Genomic DNA, 21825 nt, shown 5'->3' with positions numbered 1-21825 from the left:
ACTTTTATCCAGGATCCACTTTCCCACCTATTACAAAGAAAAACAATCAAAAATGAAATAATGGATTGTAACTCGATTCTTTCTTTTGGGGGGAGTGGTCACTTCATGTCTTAAATGACAAACAACTTCCATAAACAATAAATAACATTAGACTGAAGCACTTCAGCAAAAAAAAACCCTCCAACAACCCCGAACCTTGTAAAATCAGACATCTGTAGCCATTCCTAGAGCCTCTCTCCTGCTTGTTAGCTGAGAATTTTAAATACACAACCAGGACTCAGAATGCTCAAACTCTTGACTACAGCTGTCTCTGAACGTAAAATCTTAACCATTTGGGAGTTAATTCTTCATGAAAAATAGAGGTACCTGTGAACACTTAAACTGAGTGAAATAATTTTAAAATATGTTTTTCCAGTTAAATTCCATTTATGGAATTCTGAAATTGGGAAATAGAGAGTTTTGTTAGGATAGAACATGTTAAAATTCCATGAAACGAGATTTGTTAAAGATTTGTAGCATATACTGGAGAAAAAGTAACTGTATTATTCATTAATCTTGAAAATACTACATTATGTGTGGAATTACTATGAGAGCTGCCTCCAAGAACACAGGTAAAACAAACACTACCCATGTAATTTTCATTTGTTCAATTATTTAGCACAATTACTGAAACTTGTGAAATATTCCTCTGGTAGTTTTACTGACGTGAGCAGAAAACTGTGTGTTAAGTCCTTCTGCTCTGTACACCTGATGGAGCTCACAGAAGTGACAGTTTTTCAGTGGTCAGAAACAATACATTTGGTGATGAAAATTGCTTGATGGCATGTTTTTATGCAAGATGTGCGGCAGTATCTATTGTGACCTCAATACTGGGAGTCAGCCTATGCTGCTTTAAAAAAACAACCATTAGAAATGTTTTTCCCAGCTTTTTAGTACCTTGGCATGGTCTCTGTGAAAAATAAAGTGTGTTAGATGTGTGTGATAAGAGTTGGTGGACAGGATGTGAACCAGACATGAAGATGAGTGTTCAAGCACACAGGGTTAAGGTTTTTTTGTGAGGCTGGCAAGTACTAAAACTGCTACATGCAAGATTACCTCTCTTTTAATTGGAATAACTCTTTAACTCTCTACTTCTTAACATTAACTTTTCGGGAGGGATTGCATCTGCAGAATGGGGCATCTTCCAGTATTGCATGGAATTAGGTTCTCCTACAGCCCTGTGGCACAGCAAGCCCTCCTCAGGCTTGTCAGGACTGTGCTGGCAGTGCTGGTGCCTTATATGTTAGCGAGCGCGCAGGTGGGAAGGGGATCCAGCTCTCTCCCTGGCAACAAGTCCGACTTCTACAAGTGTCAACTTGATGCCAGGAACTCTCCCAGAATGGGCTGCTCCAAGTCTATCGGATGAGGTAAGCTGTAGCATGATGTCCGGTAAGGATACACTGTTAGCATGTTTTGTACAGGAAACAAACATGCTCAGGATGAGCTGATGGCTCTGTGAACCTGATAGATTCTGTGGGTGATCGGAGGGTTCTCAGCTCAGTATTATATTGATGCGTCCCTCCTTGATGCTCTTACAAAACTCCATTCTCTCTCCTGAGACCTGAGTGTCTCCCAAGTATATGACAGTAGATGGGGAATCAGCCTTTTGCAGCGTTTTCTTCCTGCTGTCTCTGTTTGAGGGGCTAAAGGTGTTTCCACAGGATGTAGCTATCCTTCGTTATGGCATAATCAAATCTGCATTACAAAGTATTTTCATAGTGGTTTTAGTAAGTCACGTTGACTTCAAAAGACAGCTTGGTTTAAAATGAGGACCCTAGGACTCTGTCCTGTCCTAGCTGTGCCACTAAATCATGTAACTGAGTGAACAAACATTTTCAGTGTGCATCATGTTGGGGACACTAATCCAGCTGGATGTTTTGTTTCTTGCTTGCCAACTGATTTAAGTCTGAGAACGAGTTGAAGAATTGCAGTCTTGAGAGCTTTTTATAAAGAGGTGCTCTAAGGGGGTGAAGTTACAGTGCTGTGGCAGTGAAATGTATGGGAATGTTTCTGTCATAAGAGCCTGTGAATTGACTGAGAACCATGGGTTTTGTCCTGTGTAAAAGCATTTGCCTCTACTCAGACACCATAAGATCAAGTCAGTGTCTAAACTCAGACCAGGTAAACTACCCAGCACTGCAACAGAAAACTGTATACAGCAGCGTGTATGAAATGTAGGCAAGCTGCTTCTGGGTAGACGAGAACTACCAAATACATTTCAAATTCTCATATGGTAAGTGTTTGGGTTCAAAGTGTTTTGTTACTAAGTTTCTGTATTTTCATTCCCATTGGGCTTTGTTGGCATTGCCCAGAAATTGATGCTGCAGAATGCTATTATAAAGTCTTTTCACCAAAATTTCCAGCACGTATTTTCCAGATAAAATTCTAGATTGACATTAACGTAGGAGGCAGGAAATCTATTTTATTTAGAATAACATGCAGAACCTATGTGAGTTTTCTGAGCTGAAGACAAGTTTTGGCTAAACTCAGGTAAGTGAGTTTATGAATACATGCTATTTCCCACCTCTTTCCCTGAGTGAGCTCACTACTTTAATGCCTTCTGAAGTTAGATTCAGTGGCTGATAGTTGCAGAACTCAGTGAGCCTTTTGGGTCAGCTCAGCGAGCGCTGTCCAGTTACAGAAGATGGGGCACAGGAAATTAGAGATGTTTGCATGAAGAGCAGACAAACACAACAGCTACTTTTCGCCTTTGCGGAACACTTCAGCATCTGTTGCAGACACTAGGTATGTCCCTCTGTATCACCACGTATGAAGTTTTAGGGTATATACTTGATTTAGATTTACTGCTGTTTAAATCCACACTTGAATTCTCTTCTAGTGTATTCATACTCTGTGGTTAGTATCACAATCCATTAACCCACATAGCAATTGTGAACTATTTATGCGCTTCTTTCCAATAACAGCCTGAATATAGGATCCTTTCCCCCTAAACCTTTAAGGTCTTCAACGCAAACCCAATGTACCCAGCTTTTGCATGAGCGATCAAGAAACAACTGTAGTCTTACATGTGTTGAGTCCCCGTCTTTGCTTACTCTAGTACAGCTGCTATAACCATGTTAATTCAAGAGCATTAAAAATACTGAATCTACCAGGCTGAAACTGTCAAGAACTAGGTAACTACTGCAGATAACTACTGCATTACTGAGTAGGTAACAATTGCAGCAGTAATCTCTCACTGTGCTGAATTTTTAGGGAAAGACTACGTTTTTAGGGAAAATGCAAACTGGTTTAATGCATCAAGCTGTATGGTACTATACTGATGGGTAGGGGGAAATTTTCTTCTCGTTGTCCAGTTTGTAAGGTCAGATAACACACTGAAAGACAAGAACTGTGCAAGTAGTGTTTTTCTCATCTTTGCAAAAATATTTATGATTTCAAGTATTCAGGTACAAAAGATACATATAATTTTTTGCACACCAAAAGCAGGTGGTCACTAACAATCAGAACACTTGCCCGAGTTGAAGAGCAGCCAAATTCATACTCCTGCTCTGAAGCAAAGAGAGCAGAAACGTGAATATGGATCCCTACTTTCTGATGATGGATAGGTCCCAGTTTTGGATGCTCTCCACATTTGGCTATCCTTGGAAAGAGTCTCATATTCCCTCCTGTTGGGTAATTCACTTGTAAGTATTTATGAGGCCTGAGAGACATCAACTTGATACCCCAGTGGGCAGGACGCTCAGGAGGAGAAATACAATTCACGTCTTAGCTCCAGGAATACTCATGATGTTGGACAGAGCAAGGATTTGTTCCAAGATCTATGGCTATCTGGGCATTGACCCTGACTATTGGACTATTGAGTTGCGATAATGTGTCTTGAACACACACTTCCATTTTGACAAAAAAATTAATTCTCCTTCTTTAAATCTCTGTTCCATTCTGTCCTTCAGAAACATCTCCCACAGAAGTTCGCCAATCCTGGTGCATTTCTATATCAAACCTCTGTCTTGATGTATCCACATTTTCTGATAAATCCCAACAGTCCATAATTCTTGATGATCTCTGCTCAGATTGTCCATCTCCCTGTCCGTGCAAGATTGTTCCCAACAGACCTGAACAGGCTCTGCCAGTTTGAAGTTATTCACTGCCATAAACAGCTTGGTTTTGGGAGCACCACACAGTGGAACCACTGTATCCATGTGTCTTCCCTTCTTTACAATGCACATTAACAGTTGCCTTCAATAAGCTGTCCATAGACACTGCATGTCACCGGGGACATAGCATCTAAAAGTAATTTGAACCCTTCCTTCCAACAGGCTTTGCTTTGCATTTACTATCTTTGGCAAATTTCATCTACCCTTGAGTTGCCCAAATGCTTTTTAACTTCAGTCCTGGTGCTGTTCAGTACTCAGATCAGTCTGAGTATTTTTATCTGCAACTATGTACCTTGCTATTAATGATCTGCAAAAGCAGGTGAACCAAGATATCGATTGCTAGTCGCAGTAATGAAGGGGCACCTTGCTATTAACCTCTTTCCAGGCAGAATTATCCATTTATTTCCAGTCGTTTTATCTTATCTCTTAACCACTTTTTAATCCATGGCAGGACTTTATCTTTTACCATATGGTTACTAACTTTCCTTAATAGCCTCTTGCTAAGGACTTTATCATCAAAAGCCTTTTGAAAGTCTAAATAAATTATATCCACTGATTCATCTCGGCTCCTCATTTGACTAACTATCTTCAAGGAATCTCACAGGTTTACAGAGATAATTGACAAAAGATGAGATCAGTGGTCCATATCATAAATTCTTAGTCAGATCCTGCATAAAGTCACATTCTTCTTTTACAGTTTTGCAGCTAAGACTGAACTGCAACTTTGTGCTATTTGTTTTCTGGAAATTGTTTAATTTTCTCCACTTCTAAAAATCACAACTTTTTAACTATTTGGGGATTTTTATTTTTATTTTTATTTCCTGATTTGTTTTTTGGGTTTTTTTTAAGACCAGAACTCACGCTGTGAAACAAGAAACCAAAACATCAACTTCAGTTCAGCTGAAAAAAATGTGAGATGAAAAATGCGTTTCTGTAGAGACAATGCTATAAGGAACTTATGAGCACAGGTTGTGTAAAGGTTTAAAAAAATCTTCAGAAAGTTGCAGTTCTGTGCAGTCCTCTGCTGAGGAATCCTCAGACAAGCGTTGGTGTCCCCTCCTCAAGCACAAACAAGTGCATAAATAGCTATGTGAAGACTTACTACTAAGTATTATATGGAGAAAGGTGAACTCTAAAGCATGATTGCCATCTAAGGGTCCAATATTCATTAGTTTTGTGCTTACTCAGATGAATGAGAGGTATTCCCGTTCAGACTGCAAACCCCTTGTTGGTTTTTCTGCAAAACACAAGTTCCATATTTCAGAACTTGTCTAAAAACATACTTGTACTGACCAGCATTTTCTGTTCTAGTAGCAGTCTACCTTTGTGACATGAATGCCACACATCAATTTTAAGTTATGCAGTATAAGTAAGTTTTAGGAGCACTTCATTACTAAAGTATGATCTGTGAAGCCACATCAAAGAGTTGCTGTGTTAGCATTGCTGAAATAGTCTCCAACTGACAAAAGAAAAAAGGACTTCATACTTGTTCACTCGAAGTCAGTTCCTTTCCCAGAAAGCCCAGTGAACTAGACTTTTACCTTCTGGCTTGAAACATAAAATACCTTCCAGCTTTGCTGGACTGAAGTGGGAAAATACTTCAGAGAACCATCCACATCAAATTCTGTGACCCAAGTGAGAATGTTTAAGGTCAGCTCAATCTTAGCTGACCTTAGCTGGAGGTTAAAACACAAGGACCGCACTGACCACTAAAGTATATAGACCTTAATATGTGAGGGATTCATAGGTAATGAAGGCATTGAATTGAACTCAGAATCTAAAGGGATATTAGTGGGACAGCAGTGGAAAGGCCTACAGCAGGTGGTGTGGTTATAGAAAGGATATACTTTGCTAATTTCCGTGTGGATTTTCAGTATGCCCCAATTTAAAATAAGCCAGTTACAAAAATCCATTTGGAAAGCCTCAAAGATGTAGGAAGTGTTACACAGAAGAACAGGCTGCAGCCTATTTGTTGAACTCAGATGGGCAGAGGATGCCAGGGAGGCACTGTCCTCTTACCATGCTCTGGCTATCTAGCAATGATTACACAAAATCCCTCAGTTCTGACTCAGAAACTATCAGAAAGTGCTTTTCCCTACAGGAATTCCAAACACATGTGTTTGCACAGGTAAAGCCTTCCCTCTAAAGTGAGACTGACTTTTTTACAGAGCAGAACTATTTACTATTTCAGGTAAATACAGGCATTATTTGACTGTCATGTAAAAGCTGATTTTACCCTTTTGTGAATAGGTCAGCATGACTTAAATTTGGCCTCCTAGAGCTGGTCAGAACCTCAGCTCTACATTTCATCTGAAGTAGATCTCACCAATTGGAAGGTCTTTCCAGGTCTGTGCTGTGGCATGCTCCAGTGGGAAAGCCACCACTTAAAACATCATCACTACCCACCACCCTGGTATATCCTTAGTGGCTTTTGAGCAATTCCTGATGCCTCAGCTTTTGAAAACTGGAAGAATTGAGATGCATTAGCATTCGGGATTTCTTTCAGGAATGTTATTTCAGCTCTTTGCAGCACAGTTGGGACTGGAGCACCCTTGTCTTGGACACGGCCTTTAAATGATCTTCGGTGTACTGTTGGTGTTAGATTTTTGGTAAAGATGATTCCTTAGAATACGTGTTTTACCTGTCATTTTCTAGTGTTCAAACTAGCGGCTCTGCTTTTCTTCCCTTGGCCCTACAACATATACTAAATTTTGGCCAGAAATTTAATCTACTTTGCTATAGCCAAATTAAGATCCCCTCAAATGAGCTGCCAGCTCTAGAAATACCTTCAGTCTTCCTTCTATATCTTTCATTGCCAGGTTGGTTTTGGAATCCACTGACTCTCCCACAGCTTATAAATGTTTATTTATGTAACTTAGGCTTCTGTTGGCTGTTTTAATTGTGTTACCTTCTAGGTATTTTTCTTCAGGATATTTAGTAGCAATTTTTGATTTTTATTTTGTGTTTCTCAGCCTTTTAAAGTTAGCACTTTGTTTCTTTTTTTGCTTGTGTTTCCTCTCTTATCTTCCTGCTTAGCCACCCCATTTATTTTCTTGATTGTGCTTCCCGTTTTTAGCCTTGGGAATGCAAATCTTCTTTGACTCTTTCACATTCTTGAGCCTCCATGCTGATTCTGTGGATTTTAATTTCCTAGCTTCAAGCAGGGAGTTTCTAAGTTACTTCCTCTTTTAAAAAAATCCGCTTCTTGAAGTTCAGTATCCCAGAGAGTAGGGCTTCTTCATCTGTTTCTCTCCTGCAACGAAGGTGGAATTATTTATGTGGTAACCATTTCTCAGGGGTTCAGACGCAATTTTCAGTCCTTGACAGGACTGCGTCAAATGTTCATTAGGATACAGAAAACTCTATGTTCTTTAGACACTATCTCAGTGCAGCTCTCACTGAACTATTACGCAGTTACTTCTGCACCAATCTATGACCTTCACGTTCTTTTTCCACTTCAGTGTCACTTCAGCTGCTCTTATCCAGAAGTCAGTACTTCACTCCTGCTATTATCCTTCATGAACTGGACTGCCTCTATATCCGCGGGTCTGCATTATCTGTTTTGTTTCTCTTCCAAGAAATACCCACGCAATTCCTTGCACACAGAACTATTCGCCCCTCTCTGTGGCCTGTCTTTTCCTCCCTACGTAGCTTATACCTAGCAATCATGGTATGCCTCTGATAATTCTCATACCCTTATGTTCAAAAAAATGCTGCTTTTTTCCTGTGATGCAGTCCAGCTCACCCACACTTAGATTTCTTGTGCTTGTTTACAGGCACTTGCACTATTATTTCCTAACTCTAAGATGACCTAAATGAAGATTGTGATCTAGTTAGTTGAAAAACCATGTAGTCTTTTCAGCTCAACCAGTAAAGCACTTCCCGTGACATTGAACCTCACTCTTATTTACCACTCTGTTAGTGTAAAAAGTCCTTAAAATGGAAATTAAGTTTTAAACTGGCTTTAATACTTCTTTACGCTGTCAAATTGATTTGAGAAGGCATTTAGGTAACTGCCAGTTGGATACATAGATCTATTTATTTTTCCTTTTACAGTACCACTTCATTTTGGTTTTGGAAACATATTTAGAGTTTATTTTAAATGTTCTTTGCATCAGGCATAAAAGCACTGTCCTGATTCCACTGGGTATTTTCAAAACTTACCAGTGTACCATAACATACACATTTTACACTTGCTTACGTGGGGTTTTTTCAGCTGTAACAGAAATAGTAGTTAGTCAAGTAGTTAGAAATCACCAGGAAATTACCACCTGCCTTTCCAAATCAAGGGCTGTTTTCTTTTTTTATTTCTCTCATTTCTCCAGTTGTGATGTATGGTGGCAGCAGTCCTCTAGTGGAATGGCCTGCACCAACTTTGGGAAGCATGCACGTGTGTTTTTGAGGACATCTGGCTAAGCCTTCACCTCCTTTTCCATCAGTGCTTGCTGTTTGCTGGTGTTCCTCTTTTTGTCCTTATCACACTTCCTTTACCACAGCTACTTAAAGGCCTCTTCTGTCTTTTGTGATGTCTATGGGATGCTGTTTTCCTGGAGGCGAGAATCAAGCTCTGCTTTTTCACATGTCCATCTGAAATTGTGATACTGACTAACACTAAATGGGTTAGCTGTGCTGATGATGACCTACTCTTGGTGGCCCAACCCTTTGACAGGGATTTTAAAATCCATTTGCTACATCACTAAAGACATTTTTAGCTAGCATCACTCAACATGCAAGTGTTAATATTCTGCTCCTTCCATCAAAGCTTTTAGCAAGCATTAATTGATTCAGTCTCACTGTAAAACTGGTGACAAGGCTCCTTCACAGATGGGGGAGTTTAAATTTGTGGGAGTGTAACCATGACTAACTCAGACAGTAGGTCAGTGTCAGAGGCAGGATCTCTTGCTAAACCAGCCAGACTACTAGAAGATAAGCCCTCTTTCTCTGTACATACTATTCTGGGAAATTGAAATACAGATGAATTTCAGAGCCAGTGTTTACACATGGATGCATGTCTAAAATTCTGTATGGTATCGATTGCACACTTTTCTGTGCACTCACCTATACATGCACACCGTATAGATCAAAAGATCCCTTTCTTTGTGCTCTTTGCTCTCTTTGTGCCACTTTATCAATCAGGAGATGTCTGCTGTTATTCCCTTGAATGTCGCCTGGGAGGCAGTACCCTCCTTGCTGGAAGATTTGCACGATGAGTTCAAATGCAGCTGGAGCCTGCGGTGTTGCTCCCCTCTGTATGTTTCTGATAGGAGGAGTATTTCCATTGGTGCAATGCAGTGATGGTACTGGAAGTCCTGGTTGTTGTCTCTGTTACTGCTTCTATTCACTTTCCAAAGGTTTTGTTTTAGTTAGGCACTCCAACACGGAGGAGAAGGCCGTGCTATTTAGATGACAACCAGGAACCCAGTGCAGAACATGCCCAGTGACTGGTGCAGCACAGCTCTTTCTCCAGTCAGCCAAGACAGCTTGGATTCTAGCTAAACCACGAATGTGTTCATGTTCTTGCTCTCTATCTCAGTTAATTTCTCTCTTTGAGGGAGCAACAGGACAAATCTGTGATAACTTCTTTCCTGGTTAGAAGCCTTTACCTGCTTTCCTAGAGTGGTTCCCTGTGACTGAGAACCTTTGTAGTCAGCTCTTCCAGCTGTTTGCCTAAATGGTCTTCAGGGAGACTAAAAGCAGTGAACCTGGAATAACAACATTTGACTTCAGCTAGGTCCCATGAGAATTTAGTTATTACTTAATGGATTGAATTGGCGACATACCTTATACCGGATAACTGCCAGAGGTTGCATGAAATTAACCTTCACAAATGGCTAGTGATTGGTATACTCCTCGCAGAAAGCTGGGCATTGGGTGACGTATGTTCTCTGTAATTAATACTGGTTTTATACCTTTACGTGCCAATAGTATTTGCAATGTCTGAGTGAAAAATTTCTCAGATTAAAGTATCGATGGTGATTTTAGCCATTTAGTGATCATGTGTCATTGTGTTCAGTACACTGAGCATAAATCCTGTCTTGTAAACAGCAGGGAGACTAATGAGGTTTGCCCACATTCTGGTATCATTACAAGGGGTTCCAGCAGAGAAAAAGGGAATTTGGTTAGAAAGGGGAAAAGAAACATGAATTTTAAAGGAAAGGGGGAGGAGGGGGGAGTAAGTGGATCCCAGGACTTGCATATATGAGCATTTGTTTTTTAAGGAAGGCTTTTTATTGACAAGACTTATAACCTACTTTGCTTATTTAAGGAAATCTCTTTATAGTTAGGTTTTGTTTTTGCCTTAGTCCATGTTTTTAATGCATGTTTGGCAAAAGTTGAGGGTCATGTTTTTAATTTACACACTCAAAAGTTATTAGTCTGCTTCTGTTTAAAGGTAAATAGAAGAGTTCATTTTTCATGCAGGCCTACATCTCCCTACAGAATAGCTTGCCAGTCATATATAAAAATGCTCAACTCTATTAAATATTGGCATTATTTTGCTGTACCCTGAAGTGTTTTATTTGCTTGGGACTGTAATCAGCCCTTGCAAGAATGCTTCACATCCAATTTTAGTCTTAGCACCACAGTGTACTTTGGGGTGTAAATTTGTCAGATATCCAAGCACAGCAGGATACTTTGACAGCTTAAGCTCAGTTCTCCCCAATCAGCCTTATGAATAATAAGAAGTAGAATGACCCGTTCCAGTTTTGTACATGTAAAGGCAATGGCTTATCAACAGAAAGAACAGGAGGAGAAATGAGAACTGAGGAAAGGGAATCCAGCTAAAGGTTCCTCTCCAGAAGAATATTCTATTTCCCAGGGCTTTTTACTCAAAAGAAGTTCCAGCCTGAGAGATTTCATTGCAGCATTGAAAGAGAGGAGAGGTTTTGGGCTCCTTTGCATCTTCTTGAAGAGCAAAAAGGGTTTATAAATCAGACTTCTGGGAATTGTTATCTTACAGCTTCTTCTAACAAACACAACAATTTGTTTTAAAGGCTTTCACCACAGATGTCATAAGTGGTAATCCCTATGTTGTAAGTGGGTACTTAATGTGATTTAACCTAATGCTGACGATGCAAAGCTATTCTCTCCCAAAGCCCGTTAAGAACATCCAATTTTCTGGTAGACTAACACTCCTGCTTACTATCGTAGAGATAAGTGACTATTTAACCAGAACAATAAGGAATAGTTTCAAACCGGGGCTGCAAAACTGAGTGGCCACAAAACTGGTCTTTGTGAAAGTTCAGACTTTGAATGCAAATGTCACAAACTGGATTTTTTTTTTTTTTAATAATTTTTTTAGGGATAGTTTGAATTTCTGTATGTGCAGGCATGTACATAACAGGCACTTTCAGTCACCTTAATAAGCATACCGGAGAATATAATTTATGATATTAGTAAGCATGGTCTAGGTAGAAAAGGGCCAGTGCAAGCCATTTATGTAAATGAAATAAGCTGAAAAGTACTGAGCTTTACTCTGTGTCACCCTGAAGTGCAGATAATTCTAAGAGTTTATCCAAGATAATGCTTCTCATACTGCATGCTTATGTGTTTGTTTGACTTTTAGTGGATTCTGTACGTGCAGAATGACATGGAAAGAAATGTCACTGGCATCATTTAGCAAAACATGCTAACAGTAATATTTGAAGATATTTAGGATGCAAAGCAGAAGTTAGGGCAAACTTTCCAGGAGCCTAAGGCTGCTCACTTGTGTCCAATATAGAGTTAGCACTTTGCAGGTCAGTGGCTCTGCTATTTGTCTCTGACCTAAAAGATCTGGAGTTCTTCACATCAAAACCAAGTCTTGCTGAGCTGAGATCAAACGTGTTAAGGTAAGGATCTTGCCAGTGATTTATCGTGCCAGGGAGGGTGATCAGGCCATAAGGGGCCACTGCAAATGAAGCTGACATTCCAGCAATTTCTCATGTGTAGTTATAAGGTAATTTTCTCAGACAGAGCTTTTAAGTCAAAATAGATTTGTCCGTTGTATTTTTCTGTGTTGCCTATAGTGTCTGAAGTCTTAGTAGTATTTACTTATGCAATATAGCTAATTTCTAAGTAATGAGTTGCTCTTTGGAGCTAAACATTTAAAGTGGCAGTTACCTCCGAGTGATGATCTGCTAGATGCTTTTAAATGGCAGAACACGTTTCCCATGTACAAATAAATAGATCACGCTGTTTTATGTCACACATAATGAACACACAAGATTTGCAATGCACAAACAATGCAAAACACAGGAAAACTATACAGACCAATACTAGTTTTGTTTGTGCAAACCCCTCCTCATTCCCATCACTTCAAACAAGTGGAAGGGTTTCCAGGATCAAGTTCTTACTAGCCACAGCTTCATTAAAGCCAGTGACAGCCCAATAATTGATTCTGTAAACAAATACTCCCTCCTCTCCACTCCCGATGGAATGGATTTTTAGAAATCTTTCATTATTTCTTCTTTTAAGTTGCAGTGACATCAAGGATCATAAAAAACTTCATAAAAAAGCACTGCCATCCTTACCCAAATCATTCAGTGGTGGCTTTTCTTTGTTACTTGTGGAAATGTAGAACATACTTGATCTTTAATCAGTCTGGCTTCAGACACAATGTTTTCTGGTGCAGTTAAGCAAGACAGTAGATGTTCTTCTCCAGCAATTAGAGTCCCACAAGTGAAAGGATAAGTAAAGCTTAGGAGCTTAGTCTCTTCGGAATACCTGAAATATTACCCAAGCTATGGGAAAGGGTTATTGCTCCTGTATTGTGCTACTAACAGCAGATAAATTCTTCATTAACTGAAAAAATGTAGAAGTTACTTTGAGGAAAGCCTTTATGTGCTGTAAGTGAAGTTTCTTCCCACAGGTTTAATAAGGCAGCCAAAAGGAGTAAAATATTTGTGGTGGGTAGAGTTCAATGGGCAATACAATCTGGAGTTTCTTCTCTTTAGATTAATTTTCTTGAACAACCAGAAACAAAATAATCCCTTTAATGAGACTGAATTGAAATAACGGATGCTATATCAGCATGTGGCACAGTGAGAAACTAAAATAGAAAAGGGTATCATCACAGTTTGGCAGCCTGGGTTTTGTGCAGGAAATACTTGGCGGGGGGGGAGGGAAGTAAGCATGCTACTGCATGTTGTTAAGACTTATTTAATCTTCTTAACTAATTACTCACACTTCCTAATTCAAAATCATACAAACAAAAACGTTTAGATAAGCTGGGAGTTTTTTCAAATGGGTGCCCCCTACAGCTTAGAAAATAAACAGGACAGGTTTCCCTGTCTGATGTGCTGCCATTTGCAAAAGAACAGACCCAGCTCCCAGAAAGACAGAAGACTAATTAAGACAGGAAGACAGGCAGGTCAAACATTTGGTGTGAGGGATTTGGGACATAGGGGAGAAAAAAATCATGTTACATTCCACTTTCACAGCAGACTGACAGAAGGTTTCAAGCCCTTTCTCTGATTCCCTTTGCTGCTCAGAGACCCTGGATTCCCTCAGTTTTTCCTCCTAGTCATACCATTCCCCAAACCTCCACCAGCTCTGAGCTCATTCTAGCTACCTTTAAAAAGCACCCAAACAAGATGTCTAGATGAGTGGGCCAGACAAGGGAGCGGGTGACTGAGCATGCTGGAGGTGGTGGGTCCTGCTCTGAGGGGGTGCTGCTCCTTCTTCCACCCCACTAGGACTGGAAAGAGACTGAGCTTCTGCATTAGATGCCACCGTTAGGTGCTAGATCATGTGAATCCTCCTCCAGCTTATATCTGTCACACTGAAGTCTGACTTCATTTGCACGTGCTGAAGTGTCACTGAGATCTTGATGTAGTCACCTATTTTAAATACTTGGCTTCTGACCCAAAGTCCAATGATGTCAAGGACTGTTTTTGATTTCAGTAGTCTTGGCACAGGCCTTGCTACTTGGAAGTTACAGCCAGAGAAGCTGAACACTCTTCTCATCCAGACGTGTACCTTTGGCACAGGCCTTAAGTTGCGTAAACGTAGTTCTACTAGATTTCAACGTACGGCTGTGCTGACAGTAAAACAGGGCAGCCTCATTCACTTCTTGTGCATTTTATTTCCAATTCTACTTTTTTATCTTCCTGCTGTAGTATGCTTGTAAATGCTCAGAATTCTCCAGCTTCTGAGCACACGCTGAAATTTGGACTCTAGGTTTCTTAAGTGAACTTTCAAACTTTGGTTTGTGAAAGAAATTCCCATTTATGATACACCATGTCTAAAAGCCATGACATTATCCTCTGGCCCTGAGGTCCAAATGAATTAAAAAAAAAAAAATAAACCAAAAAACAACAAACACCCCCAAACACAGCTTTAGAAAAGGGCTCTTCCTTTTCACATCTTTGGGGGTGTTTTGGAAGACAGGGGGAGGTGTGTGCTAAGGATAGGGAAGGGGCCAGGACAACCCAGCAGCCAAAGAAGAAAACTAAAAATCACCATGTTCTGGGGTTGTTTGTCCCTCATAGACCTCACAGGCTCTAGAGTGGGTGTCAAGTTACCAGCAAACCAGCTTTGTCCCCCAGTATAAACACCCCTCTGTTGGCTGTTGCCATTGCTGCTTTTTCATGTGCTTGGGCCCAACTCAGCTCCCACTGAAACCAGTTCGATTTTTCCTTTTATTTTCCTTAGGGTGGGTTTGGACTTCTAGTGGCTGAAAATCAGCTCCATCCACAGCAGCTTGCTTGCTCAGTTCAGCGTTACTCATGTACAGGTGGTTCACTGTTACGCTTCTTAAAACAATTACATTTCCTCCACAGTTGAAAGGCATCTTATTGCAAGAACCAAAATCTGGGTGACTTCTGCAGACTAATGCTGCTCTGTGGTAACTATAATGAAGGACATGATAATCATTTCTCTTTGCATGCTCAAGCCAGCCAGCCTGCTCTGATTTATGTAGGTGTATCGTTTGCAAGTGATGCAGTCATTGGCACTGCCCAAGGGAAGGCACATTCACAGATTGCCTTGGGAAGCAGGAGAAACATCTTCTGCACCGAGACATTTGAGGAGGTTGGCATCAAAGTCTGTGGCCAATTACTCATGACTTGTGAACTGCAAGCAATGAGCAGTGATTCTTGCTGTTCACCTGAACAATCCCCTTCTTAAAACCAAACAAACAGCACTGCTGATGAATTGCTGGCCAGTCAGCAATCAGTCTAGTGGGGCTGGCTTTTGCTTTCATAATGCCTACTTATAAACCAGGTTTTTCACTGATTCCATAGCCAGCTGTTGGTCTCCAGTCACTCCCAGGAGTGCCTCGCAACACGCTCTGGCTAGAATGTGAGATTTGTTGTAACAAGACAGCCATAAAAGTGAAGGAAAACAAAGCTTGAGAAAATAAACAAGCTGCACCTCTGATTGGCAATCCCATCTACTTCATTCCCTTACAATTGCACTAATCGTTAAGACTCTTGAAATATTTCCAAAGGAGAGGAAATGAAGTTGCCGAGATGGGAAAGGATATGAAATTTCCTGACCAGACTGAGGCACAGGTGCCCGGTATCTGTGATGTTATGCAGTATTTACCAAGGGAAATGCTGCTGCTGGATTTTTTGCATGCCTCTAAAATTGTTGCTTGTCCCCCCGCACCAAGAAAAGTGTCATTATGCATTTCTTAATGCCTCCAGCTATGAGAAGATGCTGAGGGCTGAACAGCTGTGATTCTTTTATAAAGTACTTTGGCATCTGATGCCCCCTCCCCCATCCTTGCAGATTTAATGTCAAAAGCTCTCTAAGGAGAAAGTCACATATGAAAAAAAGATCTTTGATGGAATGAAACTATAACCAGCTACTAAATCAATTGAGTTAGGAAATTCCTATTCCTTCCTCCATTCATCCAGAACCAAATCTCCTGTGGAAAGCCATTATTATTTGGATGTTAAAATCCTCTTCCTGTACCAAAAAAACATTTCTGGAGCTGCAACAGCACAAAAACCTTGTTTATTAAATCCATGGGAAAATAATTCCACCTCCAAAGAGCTGAGCGCGAGGCCACTGTCTGTCCTGCGGCCCAAGTTCCTACTTGGACAGCTGGGGAGCCTGAGGAGAACGGCTCATGACATCACCACGAGGCAGTATCGAATTAAGAATGTAGATCATCATTTCACTCACACATCATTTGAGAACATTTTCAAGAAAGGAAATGAAAAGTTACATTGTTGCCACCTGTGTTGATTGCTCTTATGAATTACAGGAGCACAGATTACTTTTTTTCTGTACGTTTGAAGGGAGGACGATAGAAAGAAGCGGGGCAGTGCGCATGCAGGAATCCCCAGTGAGCGAACAGTCAGTGCTATTTTCCAAATCCAGGGCTGGCCCCTGGGTGAGTATCAGTGGCAATCTGCAGTGCCACGAAACCAAATCTCATTCAAGTACGAGCTGCAAAGGAGGTATTAGTTCTGTGCTGCATTTTAATTAATTAATTCAGTTGATAGTTGTTTTGTGCTTCCGCATTGGTAAATAGTGATGAAAACAAAAAATCCTATCCATTTTCTCCCTGCTCTGAATTTTGCTACTACTGTGTTGCAAATTAGATTCAGCCTGGTTTTGTACACGTCGCTTTCTCTTTGAATGCTTATCGCTCCTATTACCTGTATGGTTTGAAATGAACATTAAGTTGCTAATTATTAGTTTGCCAACTGGGTCAGGTGGCTATTTAAACAAGATACTGTAGTTGTTTACTTGCAAAGCTTAATTTGCTTTGCTTTGTGCTAAAAACATTTACTCTTGGCTTGGTTTCAAAACTGATGGGCATCCAAAAATGCTGTTGAACTCAGTGCATAATGCTTTTGAAATGCAGGTCTTACGCAAAATGCAGTATATGATTTCCTTCCAACTACATATCAGCAGGGGCTCAAGGTAACTTGAATTTTTACATGGTAACTTTGAATTTTGCTTTTCCTTTGCATACTTTTTGTGTGATGCAGTATCTCAAAGGCTCTGAACAGTCCTGTGCCCTGTAGGATGGGTTAAATTGCTTCCTTGATGAGTCCTATGGAACTCAGTCACAACAGCAGCTGTATGTAATTGACCACAGGCAGAATTTGAACCTAGCAAATACATGGTGGGACCATTATCTTGCAATGTTCTATGAAAAGGTCTGTGAGAACAAGTGTGTGTGAGAAAGAGGTTATTGTCAGTGCCAGAGGGATGTGCCTGTTCTTTTAGGAAAATGCCATGTCCTCTCCATCTTTCATTTGGGACAGGAACAGAAATTATAAAGAGACCTTTCCGTTAGGATCTCATGAGAATGATGACACTCAAGGGCATGTTCACAGGGGCAACCAGGAGCTTCCAGTCGCACCTGCTATGTGGTAAAGCCTGGCTGGAACTTCCCATCCTGCACACATGCACACCTCTCCACCCACTGCCTCAGCTGCTGCCCTGTTCTGCCTGTTGCCTTAGGCGGCATTGCTGGGGAACAAAGAGTATCTCATTTCCTCCTTAGACCACTGTACACCAACTACAGCCAGATTCCTCACTTACAAGAGGCATTATCTGTTTTGCCAGTTGGGGTTGTTCTTGGCTAAATCACTGTACTGACAGGGACACCAGGAAGGTTTGCCTTCTCTCTTCCTGCTCTGACATTACTGCAGTTATTGGCTCTTTTGAGAGTAGATGGCAAACTAAATGTTCATGTGCTCCAAAATTTTTCAAGTGTTCCCTTCTCTTTCCATTTTGGCACAGTTTTGTTGACAGCACCCAACTGGCCAGATTATTTAACTACTCACAATACCACATAACAAATACATGACATACAATATACTTTTTCTTTTCCTTTCTGCAAATCACAAAAGGTAACATTAGGACTCAAACAAAAACAAATTACCTCAGTAACTCCTGGAAAACTCGAGTGGTTAATCAGTTACCTTTTATTTACATATATATGCTTAATGCTGAATTAAGTTGTAAAAACCAAAGGCTGATTTATAGCCCCAGTCAGCCTTAATTAACATTGATTCCAGGGGAATAGTAAATGTGAATAGCCTTCGCAATTGAGGTTGAACAATGAACTCACTGGGTGTTGTCCAATTTGTAGCATGATTTACATGGAAGCAAGCCTTTCTTTTTTAATAGGGTTACCCCTTTTTCATGTGGTGTTTAGGATGGGTTATATATAATCCATAGATAGGAACATTTGCTGTCAAATATTCTCCCTGATTTAGAGGTAGCCTTTACCATGGTCACTATAAATAAGGCAGAAAAAAACCCAATTTGAGGCTTTGCAGGGATTCCTTGTTCTTGCAATGTGTCATCGCTTGTCCATTCCATGGCATATTTACGAAGTGGCCATAATGAAAGTCAGATTAAATGTACAGGATATATACGTTTAATCAACAGCCGTTGGAGTCAGTAGTGCTGGAAGAGTTATAAAAGCCCCTGTGAATGCAAATTTATTGCAAAAGAATCTGCGTCTTGGTGGTAGGAATATCTGCTGAATGGTACTACCTGACACAGAACACCTAAAACTTTCAAAAGTGAATTATTTAAGTGTAAGGTTTTGCTTGTAAAGCCGCCAGCTGCTGGATTTCAAGACTTGAAACCGTTCCAAAACATGGGACTAGGTACTTTATTTGTGCACTGGAGTAAATACTCTGATTTTACTGCCAATTTAAATGTGCTCAGTTTACAGTAATGAGCTTGTATAGGCAATACCTTGTTTATAGAAAGTGGAACAGGAAGAAACTAACATTAACCATTAACAGTAGCAATTTTTCTTGCCTTCAACTCTAGCTTTATGCCAAATAGATTCTTCCCATGTCCTATCTGAAATATCTGTTACTGTTCTTTTTCTAAATCAGTGAGATAAATGCAGTGTTTGATAAAATAATACACTTTGTGGTTCCAGTCAACTTGAATTGCAGCACTCTTTTGTAATTCCAAGGCATTATTTCTTAGTCCTGTGGTCAAATGTATTTTTAGAACAAACACATGTCCTGTGTACTAGCAAACCTGATGATAGGTGTTCATCCCAGCAGAATGTAGTTCACATTTTTTAATCTCTTTTAAAAAGAACAGACCACTTCTATAAGGGAAGAGTACTGAATTGCAGTTGCCACCACTTCTCAAGTTCTTGTACTCAACCTGGTTTATTCTTTCAAGACAGATCACACAACGAACCTATGTGTTTATGTACATACTGTAACCTAAAACAAACATCCTTACATCTCCTTTGGCCATCTGCTCCTGAAGCTTTTCTCCCTTCCCCTCCCTCCTCAGCACACCCACACATGCTCTGGGCATGGAGTTAACTTCACCAAAAGCATGACACTAAAATCCTTCTACACAGGTTACAGATCTCAGAGTTTCCTGGTTTCACTTACAGTCTAGAAAGCGACAATGATACACTATTTTGTCTTATGGTATTAGTCACTAGAAATCATACTGGTGATTCTTTCTTTATTTTACTTTGGCTGGGTTAGCTCCAAAATCTAGTACTTTGGTTTGCAAAGCAGTGTAATCACTGAGCAGGAAGACACCACCCACAGGCCTTACAGTCCAAGAACATGAACAGGTTCAAGATAAATACAGTGTACAAAGAAAGTGATAGATGGGTGATGGTGCGGTAGGTCCTGGGTGCAGCTACCTCTGAAAACCAAAACAAAAGGGGGGGAGCAGGGGTAAAGAAAGGACAGACTCTGAATGGATGGAAGGGCACATACCAAAGTGGCTGAGGCTAGAGACACAGGGAAGATGAGGAAATACAATGGAAACATCCATAAAAGCAAAAGCACATGTAATTGTTGGTTTCTATGCACAGCTGTTACATTGCCAGGCTCTTTTCCAGGCAGGCACAGGTTCCTTCTGCCCATGTCCTGACAGCCAGACATGAGTCAGCTCTGAACCAGAAGCTGTGTCACTGCAGTTAGTGTGGCACTCAGCCTGAGCTAATAAGCCCTGCTGAGAAGAACACAGCTACATGGCTTCTGTTTGGCTTGGAGAATAGGTTGATCAAGCTCATGTCTGGTAACAGAAAAAGCTATAGACCCATCTTTGCCTTCACGTGCAAATTGTGTGCAATTTCTTCACTTTCTTTAAAATGCAGAGGCATTTTAAAGTGTCCTCACCATGGTCTTTTCTTTTACAGCTGCTTCATACCCTTTGGTGTTGCAACTGTTGATCTTGAGCTTTCTGACTGTATTTTCTCTTGGCTGCTTTTTTTGCTCCATTAGTTGGGGTTTTTTTTCCCAGTTCAGTTTCTCCTCATCAATTTATGACTAGTTGTCTACTTGTTTCCTTCTTTCCTTACAGCTACGTTAAAGCTTTGGTGATCCTCTTTCCTTAAATACCCAGCATTGCTATGCTGATGCTTTTTTTGCCATCAGAGAAGTTGTAAACGCTTAAGTTACAGAAAGTTTTAAACTATTGTTTAAACTATCAGCAGGCTGGTCTGGCTATCCTCATACTATTCCCAGCCAAAAAAATCAGCAGGTGATGTATAATCATGTCATGTTGTTCTTTGACTAGAAAAGACAGGTATTACATTCATTTCCACATGAAAAACATGTAATTTTTTTTTTGCCCTGATTTTGCCACATCAAACTTTGCTATAAAGAAAAGAAACAAAAAAAGAACTGACAACCTGACACCACTTACACAGAGTCCTTCTATAGGAACTGTCTTCAATCATCTGCCTGAACTCTTCTGGCTGTCCTGAGCCATGTACCAGTACAATACAAGGATAACAGCTTCTTTATTGCATGGTAGTGAGACAGCAGGAAGCGCAAGATTAAAGAGATGGCAAAGGCCTACTCTGGACAAGTTGTTTGTGATGTTCAGTCTGCCTGATCAGTGGAACAGTTTTTTGTCCCAGCATTGATGGTAGTTCTGTGGGGAAACTGGACCAATACGTAATATATCATTCGTTCTTGTTCCATAACCATGATCTAAAAAGATAGGCCAGTTTCCATAACCTGAGTATCTCTGATTGGAACTGAGTCTCCTGAATCTTTCAAAGGGTTTCCCTTGGCTTTCGACTCATCCACACTCACAGGATCTGTATGAGTGTCCTGGGTTCAGCTGTAGCAGTCATTTTTCTCTTGAACCCAGGACAATGGGATATGGGGCTTTGCTTTGCTTTAGCCAAAGAAAGGTCCCTGTCTCTATAAACACAACATAATCGCTCATGCAAAACAGGGTGGTGAATGTTCTTTCTATCTAGGGGTAAACTCCTGCTTCCAGTGAAGTCAGTAGTAAAATTCCCATGGATTTCAATGAGGTCAGAACCTCCCTTTACACATTTAAGGTTGTATTTCATGGAATACAATGAAAGAATATCGATACCTCAACTCCAAGGAATCTGTATGGTGTCTTTTTCAACACTTTAGTTCTTAGAAAGATTTTAAGGGCAGGAAAGTCTGAATACCTGGAAAACCTTTCACTCAGCCACTTCCTGAGATGACCTTTTTCATGTTTGCTAATAAATAATTGCATCCTGTTCCTGAAAGTCATTCAGAAGAAAATAACTGGCACATATGCAGCTACCAGTAAAAAAATCTCCTTTAAATAAACTCATTACCTCTCTTGAGACAGCTCTTGTCAGCACCATTAAAATTCAAATTCAGTTTGCCCATGACAATTAAAATTATGTCAACAGAGAGTGAATCTAACAATTTCCATTGTTCCAAGCAGATAAGCAAGTTAATTTTGTGCTGCAGGCCATCACTGTAAC

General features: G+C 40.3%; 1 protein-coding gene across 1 annotated transcript in view; it reads left to right on the top strand.

Annotated features, from left to right (window-relative positions):
• Positions 1-21825, top strand: part of ALDH1A2 (aldehyde dehydrogenase 1 family member A2) — a 53735-nt gene that overhangs the window by 2572 nt on the left and 29338 nt on the right. The gene's annotated exons all lie outside the window — the stretch shown is intronic.

Source organism: Strigops habroptila, chromosome 9 (genome assembly GCF_004027225.2).
Source record: "Strigops habroptila isolate Jane chromosome 9, bStrHab1.2.pri, whole genome shotgun sequence".
NCBI classification, from domain to species: domain Eukaryota; kingdom Metazoa; phylum Chordata; class Aves; order Psittaciformes; family Psittacidae; genus Strigops; species Strigops habroptila.
Note: the sequence above shows the minus strand (reverse complement) of the source record. Positions and strands in the feature narration are given on the sequence as shown.